Here is a 17,173-nt window from a genome sequence, read left to right as displayed (position 1 = left end):
CTCTTCCTCTCACGCAGCGGCGCAGGGATACGCCTCCCGCCGTCACGGCTCGCCGCCGAGGTCTCCCTGCGCGCGGGCGAGCCCTCCCCTCCCTCGGCGCCGCCTCCCGGGCAGGTTAGAAAAGGAGAAGAGACCGTGCGCACAGCCTCGGCGAGGAGACCCCGGGAGATCGGCGGGGCCAGCAGAGGCGGGCCGGAGGGGAAAGGCCGCCCAGCAGCGCATTCCGAAGGGATTCTTTCCCGGGCCGGCCCCTTCGGCCCTCCCCGCGGAGGGCGTGAAGCGACGTCGAACAACATCGGGAGCCGGCGTGGTCGGGACTACTTTCTGCGGCTCGGCCGGGCAGCCGCCTGCACCGCTCTTTGTGCGGCCGCTGCCGGCCCAGCCAGGTGGGGCTCCCGGTCCACGCCGGCCGCCACCTGGGCCGGGGCCACGGTGGACGGCAGGAGACGGCTGGCTGGGCCCGCAGAGCCGCAGGTCCACGCTCGGGGAGCCCCCTGGATCCCGATGCGAGGCATGAGTTTAGTCCCAGGGTTGGAAATCTGTTTGAGCATCTTTTTCTTTTTCTTTTTTTTTTAAGGAAAATAAAAACTAATGTTGCTTCCACCGGCTTTGAACATGGATATGGTGAAGGGTATGCAAACGCCAAAAGAAAACTGAAATTTTTAAAATTTTCTCCCGGTTTCCCAGAACTACAGATTGCCCCCCAAAATTAAATCCGACAAGGACTAAAGGATTTCTAAACGGACAGATAAAATTCTAAGATAAATGCGTCAGCACCAAACAGAGCAAAGGGACGGTGCTAGAATTTTGCAAACTGCGTTTAGTGATAAATGTCTGGCATGTTTTGACGATCCGATCTCAGATTGAAGAGGAAAAGATTCCTCGGAATCTCAGACTCTGGATTTTGCACAGCTCTGGCCGGCTGCTCGCCGCCTTGCACTGGGCGTTCAGGAGTAACGGCCCTTGGAATCACGTGGCAGCTTGGGGGGGTGGGAGGTGAAGTAAGGGGGATGGCACGTAAAGGAGCCATCAGCAGCATTCTACCCACCTGTCAGTCACCCTTACCTGTGAGCAGGTGGCGCGGAGCCGGAGCTACTCCAAGCAATAACATTGAAATTCACTAAGTGCTGCTCACACTCAGATCTGACACTCCTAACTACCCTGGGGTAAGACAGGTTGTGTCACTTGGCATCCTCATTGCATCAGAGGGGGAGAATGGGAACCTAGGGGACTCAATGATTTTCCCAAGGCCACTCACGTAGACCATAGCAAGTCCTAACCTAACCCAGGTCTTCCGACCACAGAATGGAAATGGACATGAAACTAAGGTGATGCGTGTCTGTAAGCGGATTGTTTAGCGAATCAGTCAGACTCTTTTGTGACTGTAGCCTGGCAGGCTCCTCTGTCCATGGGATTTCCAGGCAGGCTAGAAAGAGCCAAATCTCTCTCCTCAATGCACCTGTGAAGGGCTACCCACCACTGATCTAAATTACCTTCTTCCATGAACCGTGTCAGGATTCTGCAAGTTTTGTATTCTGTCATCCTCAAATCACTAAGAACCGGTTTTCAACAATAACCCAGAAAACATTACCTCGAAGCTATGAGGCTGTGGAGACACCGTGATGTGGTCGGGAAGGTATGAGCTTTGGAATAAGACCAGAAGGATCCAATCCTTCCAGTCACTGGATGTGTAAGTCTGAGGATTCGATTTAAGCGCACTGCACCTCAGTTTTCTCATCTGTAACATGGAGATTTTCGTTTTCAGGCTTGTGGTAGGAATTAAATTTGAAAATATATAGAAACTGGTCAAAAAAAAAAAAAAAAAACTGGTCACTATGTAATAGGTGCTCAATAAATGACCATTTCCTTTCCCAACTCCCACAAGGCAAATGGGATCCTGGTGACTGGGAATCCTTTAGACATCATGGAAACAAAGGGGGAAAAAAATCATGCTCAAAATGTTTAGTCCAGGATTATTTCTAGTTGGAGGTCGATAACTCCAAAGCCAATGAAAGTTAACCTTCAGGATTCCCTTCCCACTTTCACAGGCCCCTGTGAAACACAATGTGTTCACATGGTCCTATTTGCAAAAGTAAGATAATTTTGTGTTCTTTTTCTGAAAACATCACTCAAAATTGTATAAATTTCAGGTTCACAAAACCTGGATCTATTCCTATTTATAACAGAAAACTGGGTATAACCTAAGTCTCATTTGGACTATCAACCTTCGTAGGGAATTGAGATATTTGTAGTCCTGGAAAATAATAATTTGGAGGACTATAAAACTGTTAGAAAAATGTTTACAGTTCGTTAAGCTTGAAAACTTATAAAAATGCACATTTTTTTAAAAAATATTTATTTGCCTGCACAGGGTCTTAGTACAGCTTGTAGGATCTTTAGTTGTGGCATGCGAAGTTTTAGTTGCAGCATGTGGGATCTAGTTGCCAACCAGGGATTGAACTGGAGTCCCCTGCATTGAGATCACAGAATCTCAGTCACTGGACCACCAAGGAAGTCCCAAAGTGCATGTAGATTTTAATTACAGCTATATAAAATATAAATATATACATACATGTTTAAATATAAACATATATATATTAATATCACATGTTTGAGAAAAGACAAAAACTGCACTAAAACAGTGATTAGGGTAGTGAAATAAAGGAAATTTACTTTAGTTTTCTGTTCTTAAATTTGCTTTAATGTATTATTTATTTTTTTGCAATTTCTTTAAAGCTACGCAGGTGAAAATCTATAGCTTAAGTTCAGTCAAGTTGCTGTTCTTCTTAATAATTTGTTTCACGTGCATTCAAGTGCCTATTAGAAATATTCAAGGCCAGTCTCAGTAAAGCGCTGGGCATGCAAAGATAAGATTAATCATGTAGTCCCTATCCTCTAGAAGCTTACAACCTGGTTTAAAAAATCCAATTAATGAAACAAAAATAAATAAATAGTTAAAATTACTGTAGTGCATGTTTGTACCATACCAACAAGGAACTCAAGTACAGAGCACTTATGGCTAACTGAACAATTTAAAGAAGGGAAAATAACCCTGCAGTTGAGTCTTGAAATTTAAGTCAGAGTTTGTCAAGCCAACATGACTGACAAGGAATTCCAAGCAGAAGGAGAGCAGGTGCAAAGACACTGAATTATTAGAGAGAGAGCTTGGCATGTTGGGAATCTGAAAGTAGATCCATATATCTGAAGCCTAGGGCGCTTTCAGAGAATATCAGGAAATGAGGCAAGACCGTTAAGTAGGTATTGGATAATAAAGAGCTTTTAAAGTCATGCTAAGAAGTTTAGATTTTCACCTCTTGACAGTGTGGATATTGAAGGATTTTTCTCATGGTGAGAATTGATTTGCATGTTAAATAATTTCTCTGGCAGCAGCGTGGGTAACAGAAGGGAGGCAAGGCAAAAAAAAAAAAAAAAAAGGTAGGAAGACCAGTGATGAAGTTATTTTTAGTCTATGAAAGAGATGGTCAGGATAGCAGCAGTGGAGTTGCAAAAGGGGTGGTAGATTTCAGGAACATGAGATCAAAACTGCAGGACTTGGTGACCCATCAGATGTGAATTGAGAGAGACAGAAGCAGACTAGGATGAATTTTCAGGTTTCTAAATTATGCATCCCAGTGAATGGCAGTCTTATTTACTAAGAAAAGAAATACATAAGGAGCATTTCAAGAGGGGCTGATGGTAAGTTCAACAATGGGCCTTTTATACTGGCGGTGTTTCTAAAACACCAAGCTGCAGCTATCCAGGAAAATGTGGTGTTCTATTTTTCTTAAATTTTTATTGGAGTATAGTTGGTTTACCTGTAATGTAATGTTAGTTTCAGATATACTGCAAAGTCAATAAGTTATACATATATCTACTCTTTTTTAGATTCTTTTCCGTTATCGGCAATTACAGAGTATTGAGTAGAGTTCCCTGTGCTATATAGTAGGTTCTTATTAGTTATTTATTTTATATAATAGTGTGTATATGTCCATCCCAGTCTCCCAGTTTATCCCCCCACATACCTCCTGGTAACCATAAGTTGGTTTCTAGATCTATAGTTCTGCTTCTGTTTCTTTTTTTTTTTAAATAGATTCTACATATAAGCCATCAGTTCAGTTGCTCCGTCATGCAATATCATATGATATTTGTCTTTGTCTGATTTAATTCACTCAGTATGACAATCCCTAGGTCCACCCATGTTGCTGCAAATGGCATTGTTTCATTCTTTTTTTTTAGGACTTCCTAGTGGTAAAGACAGTAAAGAATTTTCCTGCATTGCAGGAGACCTGAGTTCAATCCCTGGGTCAGGAAGATCCCCTGGAGAAGGGAATGGGAACCCACTCCAGTATTCTTGCCTGGAGAATTCCATGGAGCCTGGTGGGCTACAGTCCATGGGGTTCCAAAGTCGGCTAAGTGATATTCCATTGTATATATTTACCACATCTTCTTTATCTACTCCTCTGAACATTTAGTTTGTTTCCATGTCTTGGCTATTGTAAATAGTGCTGCAGTGCACATTGGGCTGCCTGTATATTTTCAAATTATGCTTTTCTCTGGATATATGTCCAGGAGTGGGATTGCCGGATCATTTTGTAGCTCTATTTTTTGTTTTTTGAAGAACCTCCATGCTGTTCTCCATAGTGGCTGCACTAACTTACATTTCTGCCAACAGTGCAGGAGGGTTCCTTTTTCGCCACGCCCTCCAGGAGACTGTTTCAATATAGAAGCTTAGACTTGGGAGAGGAATGGAGAACACCGCTGTCATTGGTGATTGTGGAGCATGTACACCACACAATCCAGGGGACATACGATAGAATATTAAATAGTAATCAAGAAGTTATTACCACAATTTTCTGGATAATGATTGTAAGACATCTTCAGGAAGGGAAATGCTTTTCCAGTTCAGGTGAAGTCAACTTGGGGTCAACTCATTGGCAGGCTGAGTGTAAAGATGATATAGTTGAAACCATAAACTTCCCTAAGGAGAGAACAGAACATTTAGTGTGACTAGACAAGTAAATCTTGGCAGAACCATGGCAGATCTTGGAAGCTAAGCAGAGTTAGGCCTGGTTAATACTTGGATGGGAGAGGTTAGGGCAAGAGACAGAAAGAGGCAAGTGGAAAACTGGTTGAAATTGATGCCAGGTGCTGACTTTGGCAGCACATATACTAAAATTGGAATGATACAGAGAAGATTAGCATGGCCCCTGCACAAGGATGACACGCAGATTCGTGAAGCGTTCCATATTAAAAAAAAAAAAAGCGAAGCCAGGATAAAAAGTGATTAACAATAGCAAACACAGTGGTGGTTTAGTCACCACATTGTGCCTGACTCTTGTGACCCCGTGGACTATAGCCCACCAGCTTCTTCTGTCCATGGGATTAGAATTTTCCAGGCAAGAATACTGGAGTGGGTTGCCATTTCCTTCTCCAGGGGATCTTCCTGACCCAGGGATCGAACCCTGGTCTGCATTGCAGGCAGGTTCTTTACCGACTGAGCCACTAGGGAAGCTCAGTTGGCCTTCTGTATTCTGGGCTCTGCATCCAGATTGAACCAACCCTGGAGAGGATGGTGAAGCAGAACCAGGGATGTGGAAGGCTGACAATACTACACCACTTTATATAATGGACTTGAGCATACCAAGGTTTTGGTGTCCAGGGGGATCCTAAGATCAACCCCTGCAGATACCAAGGGCCGACTGTACAGTTTACTGTGAAGTCTGCTAAGAGAAGCACTGAAAAGAGGTCATTGTGACATATAACTTCCCAAAAGGTTGTTGATGGGAACATACATTATGTGACCATTTTAGGGAAGCAATCTAGGAGTAAAATATATACACCTTTAACACTACAGTTCCACTTCTTGGAATTTATCGGCAGAAAGAAAAGATCATAGAGATACACAAATATAGATATTTATTATAACATTGTATGTAATAGGAAAAAAAAAAAAGCCTACAAAAGTGGCACTTTTATATGCTTCAGCCTAGTCAAAAGAACCTGAATGCACTCCAACAGAGTATAGTTGAATCAACAACAGTATATCCTGGGACTTCCCTGATGGTACAGTGGTTTAAAATCTGCCTTGTAATGCAGGAGACATAGGTTTGATCCCTGGTCAGGGAACTTAGATCCCACATGCTGTGGGGCAACTAAGCCCATATGCCATCACAACTACTAAGCCGGTATGTTACAACTAAGACCTGACTTGGCTAAATAAATACATATTTTTTAAAAAGACAAAACAGTGTATCTTTAGTGTGGGGTACTATACAACCATCAAAACGAATTCTATAGATTTGTATCTGTTGGTTTGTAAGTGTAGCTGTGATATATTATTAATTGAAGAGAAATAATAGAAGATTCGACACAATGGGATTTATGTTCTGAAGAAAAGAAGGAATGAAGGGAAGGAGAAAGGAAAAGGAGAGAGAGAGACAAATCCTATGTAATTGTATATGTGTTTGCTTTAGATATGGATGAACAAAGCAAAAAGTAAGGAGAAGTAACAATTTCTAAACATGAAATCATTTAGAGTAGGCATTCTGAGGCATGTACTTAGTGGAGGTAATGGGAAACTTAATTCTATTCTAGACACTTCACTGTTTGAGATGCTAGGAGGACCATTACTTCTTTAATTCTACTGCTTGGGTTGTTGTTGTTTTTTTTAATCACTAATAAACTTAAAGTGAACAAAATAGCCATTGATGACTTTACTCAGACCTATTTCAGCCAAGTTATGAGAGCCAAAGGAAGAGTGCCATGAATTGGGAAACGAATGGGGAACAGGGAGAGAGGCCAGTGGTTTTCCCAGAATTTTGTTGTTAAAGGCAAGGGAGCAAATTGGGTGGCTAGAAAGGAATTTGGAGATGGAGAAACTGGGGGTGTGGGGGCGCTAGTGGGGGGGGGTAGGGGTGGTTGACACTGTTAGGATTGATTGGCTACTTTGTTTTTAAGTTCAAGAGGAACAGGGTCACATTTATAACCTGAAGTGGGTGATTCAATAAAGGAGGAAAAGAAAGAGTGAATCAGAGGCTTCCCAGAAGATCTGGAGCTTGACAGAGTGGGTGGCCCTGGGATGGAAGGAGAACCAGGAGGAGGATGGGGAAGAAGGGAAGGTAAAGGGATGGGGGGAGGAGGAGGGGGAGAGGAAAGAGGAAGGGAGGGGGAGATGGGGGAGGGAAGAGGGGGAGGGGAGAGGGGAGGAGGGAGGAGGGAGGAGGGGGAGGAGGGATGGGGAGGAGGGCCACTTCTGGGTAAAAGAAGAATCCAGGGGAGAATGTGTGTGCCTATCTAAGGTTGCTGAAGCCCCAGCTCCCCTCCTCCCACGCCCATTTTCCATAGACGTCTTCCAGAGGCCCTCGGAGGGACCCTGGCAAAGATTTAACATGTTCACGTGTTTTTACAAACTTTGCAAAGGTAACTATTTTTGCATCCGTTTTTTTTTTAAAGTTCTCCCTTCTCCAGTTGTATCTGCTCAGCCACCACAAAACTTCAGTCTGCCCCTGGTGGCTGTTAGTAGGTTTAGGGGAGAGTGGAGACCAACACTGAGAGAAGTTGACATTTGTTTGCCTGTATTTGCTTAACAAACAAAAAGCAAAGTTAATCTTTTTTTTTTTTTTTTTTTTTGCAAAGTTAATCTCTTCAGAGTGAAGTTAGAAAGAATATAGTGGGGGCTTGAGGAAAGTAATGAAGATCTGGGAAAACTGCTGAAGGCATGGACGAGGGTGCTGACCAAGAATTCCCCAACATCACAGAGGGTGCTGCTGCAACTGGGTCTCATAAATTTTGTGGGTACCATGGTGAGTGGCCTTCTTCCTGTATTTTCCTGTCACTCAGTGGAAATCATATTTGTTCCTAGCTATACCATAAGAGCACTGGGGGGCATACCTAAGAGGAATTCATGAGAATTTGAAAAGAATTATACTTTGTTTCTAGTAGTAGTTTTTCTTATTTCAAGATCAGCTATATAAACCCCAATAAAACTAATAAAATTAAACCATGAACAGTGAATAAAGTACTTAGTCCCAGCAGAAGCAGACGACATCTGCAGTAGAGGGTACCCCGGCCATAGGGAACCAGAGTCAGAGCAGAGAAGAGGATGTTCACACAGGGATGGGGATAACGGTGAAGTTAGAATCCTGGGTACATACAGAGGAACTGGTGCTTCCCAGGTGGTGCTAGTGATAACGATCCCGCCTGCCTAAACAGGAGACATAAGAGATACAGTTTCAATCCCTGGGTCCGGAAGATCCCCTGGAGGAGAGTAGGGCAACCCATTCTAGTATTCTTACCTGGAGAATCCCATGGATAGAGGAGCCTGGCGGGCTATAGTCCATGGGGTTGCAAAGAATCGAACATGACTGAAGTCACTTAAGCATACATGCACAGAGAAATTGATCAAGTAAGTAAACACATTAAGGATAATGGAAGCCACGTTTCTAACGACTGGAAAAGGAGTTACAAACACAAGGGAGATGTACTGCTGCCAAAGTCAATGAAAATGGTAGAGTCGTTCTCTTAGGGTCCTGTCTCTTTCCAGACACACTGAGAAAAACCTGGCAGAAACTGTCAGAAGCAACTTCATCAGAATTTTAGGAGGTTGTTGGGGGTTTACAGCAGATGAGCAAATGCTTAATCAGGAAAAGGGCCCCTGAAACGTGGGAGAGGAGTGGCATTTGTCACATTTCATTTACCCTTGCCCCGTCTTGCCTCCTTGGTGTAGCAGAATTCTAGAAATCAGCACCCAATGTTCCCCGAGTGGGTTCCTTGTTCTGAAGAGCCCAGAGGGTACTCTGCACTCTAGGAAATGTGTTTTTCCTGTTTTGACCTGTTTGGAGGTTCCCTGAAGGACTGAAGCAAAGGACTTGCCTTTGCACCACCTATCTCAGGACCCTCTTAATGAAGAGAAGTGGTTGCCTGGAGGAGATTCTTCAAAAACATGCAGAGATGGGACAAACCATGGACATGTAGAAACCTGGGAGGAAAAACTGAGGATTGATATACTTGGGGAATAATAGTTTGAAAAGCTTCTGTATATTCAGGGGAATCAGGAACATTCTACACATGCTCAGGACGTGTCCTCAGGAAAGACCTGGTAAGGCCACACAGTTTCACCTCTGGCTGACCTTCAGGCTTAGCACAAGCGAGAGTGAAGGCTAAAGCCAAGTTACAAATGGCCTGGCTAAGCACTGAAGCATTGGCTGCAACACAGCCAATTTGCAAAGACCTGGAGAGGGCTTATTTATTTATTTTGACTCCAGGAGTTTCAGAAAGTCTGTTAACCCATCAGTTGACCACCAGGATAAAGAGACAGAGACTTCAGAGACCCCGCAAGACAAAGAAAATGACCTTTACAAAAGTAGTTTAGGAAAGTCACTCAACAAACAACTGTGACCCACAGCAAGCAACAACAAAACCTGGGAAAGAGGAGAATTTGATTTCCGGAGTAGTTGGGGGTGTCAGTCAAGTATGCTTCCCGTAGCAGGAGATCGAGTGACACATATTTATAGCCATCACAGCAGACCTGGGAGCAGTGAGAGTCTAGTAGAAATGAGCACAGTTAGTGTCAAGATCTTGGCATCTAAATCACAATTTTCCTTTAAAAGGAACCAGAGCTTCCTAGAGAAATGGCTGATCTCACATTTGAGGCAGGGAAATTATGAGTCTGGAACATCTTGTTGGGACAGAAAGCAAGGAAGGGCTTAAGGGATGATGTCAAATGAACATGTCAAAAGGACAGGGATACCAGCTTGAAGAGACTTCCACTGGTGGCATCAACAACAATTTGAGCATCAGAATTTAAAATGACAGGGAAACTTCCCTGGTAGTACAGTGAATAACACCCTAAGCTTCCAATGCAGAGAACATGGGTTTGAGCCCTAGCTGGGGAACTAAGTTCCCACATGCTGCGTAGTGTGTTAGTCATTCAGTCGTGTCCAACTCTTTGTGACCCCATGGACTGTAGCCCACCAGGCTCCTCTGTCCATGGGATTCTCCAGGCACATGGTGTAGCTAAAAATTTTTTTAAATTTTTTAAAGGACAGGAAATATTATCACTCATTAAAAAAATAAATAAGAAAATTTAAGAACAGACATAAATAAATGAATACAGCAATATTTGATGAAGAATGGGATGTTTACAGGTCTAAGAAAAAAAAGAATATATTCACAGAGAATATGCCTTGCAACCACCTTAATCAAAGGATCAAAGGAAACATCATTAAAGGTGGGACAAATTGAAATTGTGAACCACCCAACAGGATATAATAGGAAGAAAGTGGCATCACTCATATGATATACGTGGGAAACACCAGTAAAGCTCCAAACTAAGGGACAAGTTACAAAAGAACTAGACCATTTTATTCACAAGTCCCAAGGTCAAGAAAGTCAACGAAAGTCCAGGGAATTATTCCAGGGAGACGGGAGAGACATGACAATTCAACGCCATGTGTGATTCTGAACCAGATCTTGTTGCTAGAAAAGATTTTATTGAGATATTTGGTGACACTTGTGTGGATGTGGAGAATTAGGCAGTAGTCATGTTTTAAGTGGTAAAGATCCACCTACGGGGACTTCCCTGGCGGTCCAGTGGCTAAGACTTCACCTTCCAATGCAGAGGGTGCAGGTTCGGTCCCTGGTTGGGGAGCTAAGATCCTGCATGTCTCACAGCCAAAAAAAAAAAACAAAAAACAAAACATAAAACAGAAGCAATATTGTAACAAATTCAATAAAGACTTAAAAAAAAAAAAAAAGAACCCACCTACCAATGCAGGAGATGCTGGAGACTCTGGTTCAGCCCTTGGGTTGGGAAAATCCCCTGGAGGAAATGGCAACCCACTCTAGTATTCTTGCCTGGGAAATCCCATGAACAGAGGAGCCTGGTGGGATACAGTCCATGGGGTCACAAAGGGTTGGACTCAATTGAGCAAGCACACATGTATCAGCATTAATTTTTTGGTTTTAATGGTTGCCTTGCAGTTATGTAGGAGAGAGTCCTTATTTGTAGGAAATAACACGAAAAAGTACTCAGGGATGTTGGGGCATCAGACCCATACTTCCTTTCAAATGGTGAAGGATGAAACATTCTTTGTATTGTGCTGTGTTGTATTAGTTGCTCAGTCATGTCTGACTCTTTGCGACCCCATGGACCATAGGCCACCAGGCTCCTCTGTCCGTGGGATTCTCCAGGCAGGAACACCAGACTGGGTAACCTATCCCTTCTCCAGGAGATCTTCCTGACCCAGAAATCGAACTGGGGTCTTCTGCACTGCAGGTGGATTCTTTACCAGCTGAGTTACCAGGGAAACCCCTCTTTGTATTGTACTTAACTTTTATTTAAAACTTTTTGGATGTTTCAAAATAAAAAGAAATAAAAGTACTTACACTATTTGAAAGATAAATGTGTTATAAATATAATGTGTCATAAATATAAGGTTTCATTATTTAAATCCAAAGAGCCCTTGAACATTTTTTAACGTGATGAGTAACTACCCCCTTTCTTTTCTCCTCATCCTAGATTACTGCAGTTCATTTACGAGACTGAATGGAATCTCAACATTTAAATGCCTAATCACTTGCTTTCATCTTTGGCACAGGTGAACTGGATTTCCCCACACGTATGAGTCACCTGATAACAAATTTCCCGGCTTAAATAGCTTTAAAATGGTACTATTAGTTATGCAGCATTATGAACTGTGTCTCAGAGTCAAGGATTTATAGGAACAATGTGTTTTTAGCATTCATGTTCTTTTTCAACATACGCATTTTTCTTTCATGCTGTAAAAAAGTTTTTCTGATGCTGAAAAGTGTTTTCTGCAACTATTTCAGAATGAAGCCCCTCTCCTTCTTCTGGCTCCCAGAAAAATCAGACAGCCTGATGTGTTTTTTGCGTTAATCTGAATTGTAAAACACTGCATTCTTGCAGTTTTCCCACAAACTGAAGTGAAAGAAATATGCACTTGCTATTTTGGGGGGCATATATGGGTAAATAAAACAGGCTCCCAACCTCCTCTCCACCTTTGTGCCATTTCTGAGAGTGAGAAGCGGGAAGAATTCTGTCTTCAGGGAAGGACAAATTCTCCTTCACCATTGTTAGACTCTATCCCCTTTGGAGGCATATCAACCAGCTTTTTGCCTTGGAGATAAAGAGAGAAAAATCAGGCTACCAAAATTTGCTATATCTGAAAATGTTTCCCAAGATCAGTCGTTCTCAATGGCAGGGAAAGGAAATAGGTTCCACTCCCCCTCTAAGCTTTCAGCACTGCCTAGAGACATTGTAGGTTGTCAAAACTAAGGGTGGCAGATGCTACCGGAATTTCATGGGTAGAAGCCAGGGATGTTGCTAAATATCTACGGTCACAGGACAGTCTCCACAACAAAGAATTGTTACTGCTGGCTTGAGAAACCCTGCCCAAAATGAATACAGAGAAGACAAAGGAGGGACAAGATATGAAGAAACACAAACACAAAAAACAATTTAAAACTCATCTGCAAAATCTACCATATGACCCAGCAACCCCACTACTGGGCATATACCCAAGAAAAACCACACTTCTAGAAGACACATGTACCCCAAGTTCATTGCAGCACTACTTACAATAGCCAGAATGTGGAAGAAACCTACACGTCCATTGACAGATGAATGGATAAAGATGATGTAGAGCATATGTACAGTGGAATATTACTCAGCCATAAAAAGGATCGAGTTAGAGTCAGTTCTAATGAAGTGGATGAAACTAGAGCCTGTCATACAGAGTGAAGTAAGTCAGAAAGAGAAAAACAAATATCTTAACTAACATGTATATATGGAGTCTAGAAAAAATGGTATTGATGAACCTATTTGCAGGGAAGGAATGGAGACCCAGATATAGAGAAGGGACAGTGGGGGAGGGAGGGCATGAGACAAATGGAGAAAGTAACATCAACATATCTACACTACCACGTGTGAAATGGATAACTGGTGAGACGCTGCTGTATCACACACACAGCGCAGTCTGGTGCTCTGTGATGACCTGAAGGAGTGGGATGGAAGAGGGGAGGGTGGCCCCAGAGAGAGGGGACCTATGTATAACTATGGCTGATGCATGTTATTGTATGTCAAAAACCAATACAATATTGTAAAAATTTAAAAAGCAAACAAAAAAAATACATATTCAAACTATGACTTGTACACAGATTCATAAAGACACAGATTTTTAGGGGTTAAATGACTATTTTGTGACCTTTCTGGATATAGCTAAGAGGCCATTAAAACTCTTTTGGGTTTTCCCATATATTTTTGTCAATTCATTGGCCAAACATTTCTTGAGCATCTAGTGTGCATCAGATGCTAAGAACACAATGATGGATGAAGCTTTCTCTTTCCTGGAGAAGCTAAGAGATTTTAGTGGTTGAAATAAAACATTATAATACAAGTGGCAAGATCCAAAAGGGCAAGTAACAGATTTATCGAGCATCTTCTCTAAGCCATCCTGAGTAATTCTCATATCCACTCTCTCCAGTGAGTTTTATCCCCATTTCACAAGGAAGAGAGTGTGAGATTAATAGCAAGAGCTAACAACTATGTGCCAGGTGCTGTTCTCTGTGTGTTTTTTTCCTCTGTGTTTTTTTAATGCATGAATTCACTTTATCCCTATGACTGCCCTATGATATGATTACTGATATTGTCATCCCCATTTTACATATGTGCATACTGAGAGACCAAGAGTTTGGTTCGAAGGTCCTGCTACCAGGTCATTTGGCTCCAGAATCTATATAGCCACTTCTTTATGTGGCTATATAGCCACATCTTTATAGCTATATATAATCTATAAAGCCACTCCAGAATCTGGAGTGGGCTTTCACAACCCACTGCAGGGTATCTCTTGTGCCTTGCCACAAATGGTTCATCTGGGTGTAAAAGCCAGAGTGACAGAAAGCGCAATGCTCTCATCCACCCAAGGTCATACAGGGTCACTGATGCTTGACTTTGCCTGGGGAACCAAGGAGGACTTCACGCTGGAGGTAGCATGTGAACCCATAGTGGAAGTCAAGGAGGAAAGTCAGGGAGAGAGACAGCACAAGGACAGCACAAGCCAGAAGGAACCAGGAGGGATTTCACTGTGTTTAGCAGTTGCTTGTGGTTGGAATGCAGTACATGGAGGAAGGACTAAAGAGAACCTGGAGAGGTAAATAGGGGCCAGATCAAAAACAAGGGACTTCCCTCATGGTCCAGCAGTTAAGACCCCGTGCTTTCACTGCAGGGGGCATGGGTTGGATCCATATTTGGGGAACTGATATTCCACATACTGCATGGTGTGGCAAAAAAAAAAAAAAGCAAACTTTGTCCCATAGGCACAAGGGAATAATTAAAAGGCCATAAGCAGGGTGTGATCTGACTTGATGTCAACTTGCTATCAACCCTTAGAATGGTATTTGGAGATCTAGAACAAATCTCTTCCATTCCTTTCTCTCCCCACACCCCACTCTTGCTCTCTCTTTTTTTTAATTGAAGTATAGTTGCTGTGGGTTTTCCAGGTGGCACTAGTGGTAAAGAACCTGTTGGCCAATGCAGGAGACATAAAGAGACGTGGGGTCAATCCCTTTAGGTCGGGAAGATTCCCTGGAGGAAGGCATGGCAACCCACTCCAGTATTCTTGCCTGGAGAATTCCATGGACAGAGGAACGTTAGTGGGCTATAGTCCACAGAGCCACAAAGAGTCAGACACGACTGAAGTGACTTAGCATGCATAAATGCGGTACAAAATTATACAAGTTACAGGTGTATAATATCGTGATTCACAATTTTTAAAGGTTACATTCTATTTATGGTTATTATAAAATTTTGGCTGTATTTCCTGAGTTGTACAAGATATCCTTGTAGTTTATTTCATACCTAAGTTTGCACCTCTAATTTCCCTGCCCCTATGCTGCCCCTCCCCTTTTCCCTCCCCACACTGCTAATCACTAGTTTGTTCTCTGTCTCTGGGAATCTGCTTCCTTTTTGTCACATTTACCAGTCTGTTGTATTTTTTATATTCCACATATAAGTGATATATACAGTATTTGTCTTTCTCTGAGCTTTCACTTAGCATAATGCCCTCCAAGTCTATGTATGTTGCTGCAAATGGCAAAATTTTAAATGGCTGAGTAGTATTTCATTGTCTATATATATCTCATCTTTTTTTTTTTTAATTGAAGGATAATTGCTTTACAGAATTTTGTGGTTTTCTGTCATATATCAACAAGAATCATCCATAGGTACACCCATGTCCCCTCCTTCCCAAGCCTCCCTCCCATCCCCCCCAACCCACCCTTCTAGGTTGTCACAGATCTTCATCCATCCTATATACCATATCTTTATCCATTCAAGTGTTGACGGACACTTGGGTTGCTTCTGTATCTCGGCTATTATAAATAGTGCTGTTATGAACATTGGGGTGCACGTATCTTTTTGAATTCCATTCTTGTCCTTTTTAATTGCACTTTACCAGGTTTGAATGTTTATTGTTGGAGGAAGAAGAGAAAGAATCTGAACTACTTCTTCTTCAGCAATTCTCCCCATCAACTCTAAACCCCTCTGAAGCCAGCTGACTTGCAAGAGTTGTTGATGATGACTCAGTGCTAGGGAAGAGCAGGAAGCAAGGCGATGCAATTACGACCAAAATCGCACTCTCAGGGTTGATGTGGTTGGACACATTGTGAGGATGATAGGAGCCCTATTAGTAATACTCATATAGTGCTTTATAGCTCACCAAACCTTTTCATACACACTCTCTTGTTTGATCATCAAAACAAAACAAAGAGGTAGGTATTATCCCATTTCATAGATGTAGAAACTGAAGCTCACAGAGCCGGTCTGAGTAAGTGGAAACAACGAACTCCCAACTCCAGAATTCAAGTCTTATGCTCCCTCCCTGGCTTCCTGCCTTTTCTCCCTTGTCTTTAACACTGTCTCTTTATGTGTGTGTTGATTTTCCCATTTGTGTGGGACAGCCAAAGCCAGGAATCTTGAGTTTACTTGCCCTTCCCTGCGGAGGGTTAGCCCACTTGGGCCCCATTCTTGTAAATGCAGACCTATAAAGTGACAGTCACTCAGTCATGTCAGACTCTTTGTGACCCCACAGACTATAGCCCGCCAGGCTCCTCTGTCCATGGGATTCTCCAGGCAAGAATACTGGAGTGGGTAGCCATTCCCTCCTCCAGGGGATCTTCCCGACCCAGGGTCGAACCCAGGTCTCCTGGCTTGCAAGCAGATTCTTTACTGTCCGAGCCCCCAGAAGATGTTCCCAGGCATATCCTCTTGCCTCCAGTGACTGTTCCATCCTGATGGATCAAGTGTGAATTCCTTTTCGGGATCTTCTGCTTTCTGGCTCCCATCCTACTGTGAACACCTACCCTGGTTTGCCCAGAAGTGAGGCAGCAGGGACTTTCTGTGCTGAAACTGAGTTCTGGGGAAAGCCAGATGGCCAGTCACCCACTAGCTCCGTCATCAGCTCCCTGATCTGCCACTCCCCACTCCAGCTTCAGAGAATCTCTGTCCTGTCTCTGCTGTCTTGTTTTCACCCCCTATCTTCGACAATGCTATCCTTTAGTCAGAAACACATACCTCTACCTTTTGTTTTTTCTAAGCTACTTCCTACTTTTCCTTCAAGATTATGTTCTAAAGTATAGGTACGAGTTTCAAAATTGATGCTTTTGAACTGTGATGTTGGAGAAGACTCTTGAGAGTCCCTTGGACTGCAAGGAGATCAAACCAGTCCATCCTAAAGGAAATCAGTCCTGAATACTCATTGGAAGGACTGATGCTGAAGTTGAAGCTCCAATACTTTGGCCACCTGATGAGAAGAACTAATTCATTGGAAAAGACCCTGATGCTGGGAAAGATTGAAGGCAGGAAGGAAGGGACAACAGAAAATGAGATGGTTGGATGGCGTCACCAACCTGATGGAATGAGCCTGAGCAAGCTCCAGGAGTTGGTGATGGACAGGGAAACCTGGTGTGCTGAGGTCCACGGGGTCACAAAGAGTCAGACACGACTGAGAGACTGAACTGAACTAAACCAGTTTTTCTAGGAAACCTTCCTTGACTTAAACATCTTTTGTTTGTCCTTCTACATCACCCCACCCAGACTTTTGTCATAGCATTTACCTTTACTGTATTTAGGGACTTCCCTGGTGGTCTAGAGGCTAAG

The 17,173-nt window shown here is 42.9% G+C and overlaps 1 long non-coding RNA gene and 1 other non-coding gene across 2 annotated transcripts; both read left to right on the top strand.

Annotated features, from left to right (window-relative positions):
* Positions 1–5,145: 5,145 nt before the first annotated feature.
* LOC136156684 (U6 spliceosomal RNA) lies at positions 5,146–5,252 on the top strand. Its single transcript, XR_010661172.1, has one exon. It is a non-coding gene; the product is annotated as a U6 spliceosomal RNA (small nuclear RNA).
* Positions 5,253–7,006: 1,754 nt separating this feature from the next.
* LOC136159737 (uncharacterized) lies at positions 7,007–12,680 on the top strand. The gene is made up of 3 exons (XR_010661506.1): positions 7,007–7,118; positions 7,636–7,802; positions 11,519–12,680. It is a non-coding gene; the product is annotated as an uncharacterized lncRNA (long non-coding RNA).
* Positions 12,681–17,173: the final 4,493 nt, after the last annotated feature.

The sequence above is a fragment of the Muntiacus reevesi genome, chromosome 1 (genome assembly GCF_963930625.1).
Source record: "Muntiacus reevesi chromosome 1, mMunRee1.1, whole genome shotgun sequence".
Classification (NCBI taxonomy): Eukaryota; Metazoa; Chordata; class Mammalia; order Artiodactyla; family Cervidae; genus Muntiacus; species Muntiacus reevesi.
Note: the sequence above shows the minus strand (reverse complement) of the source record. Positions and strands in the feature narration are given on the sequence as shown.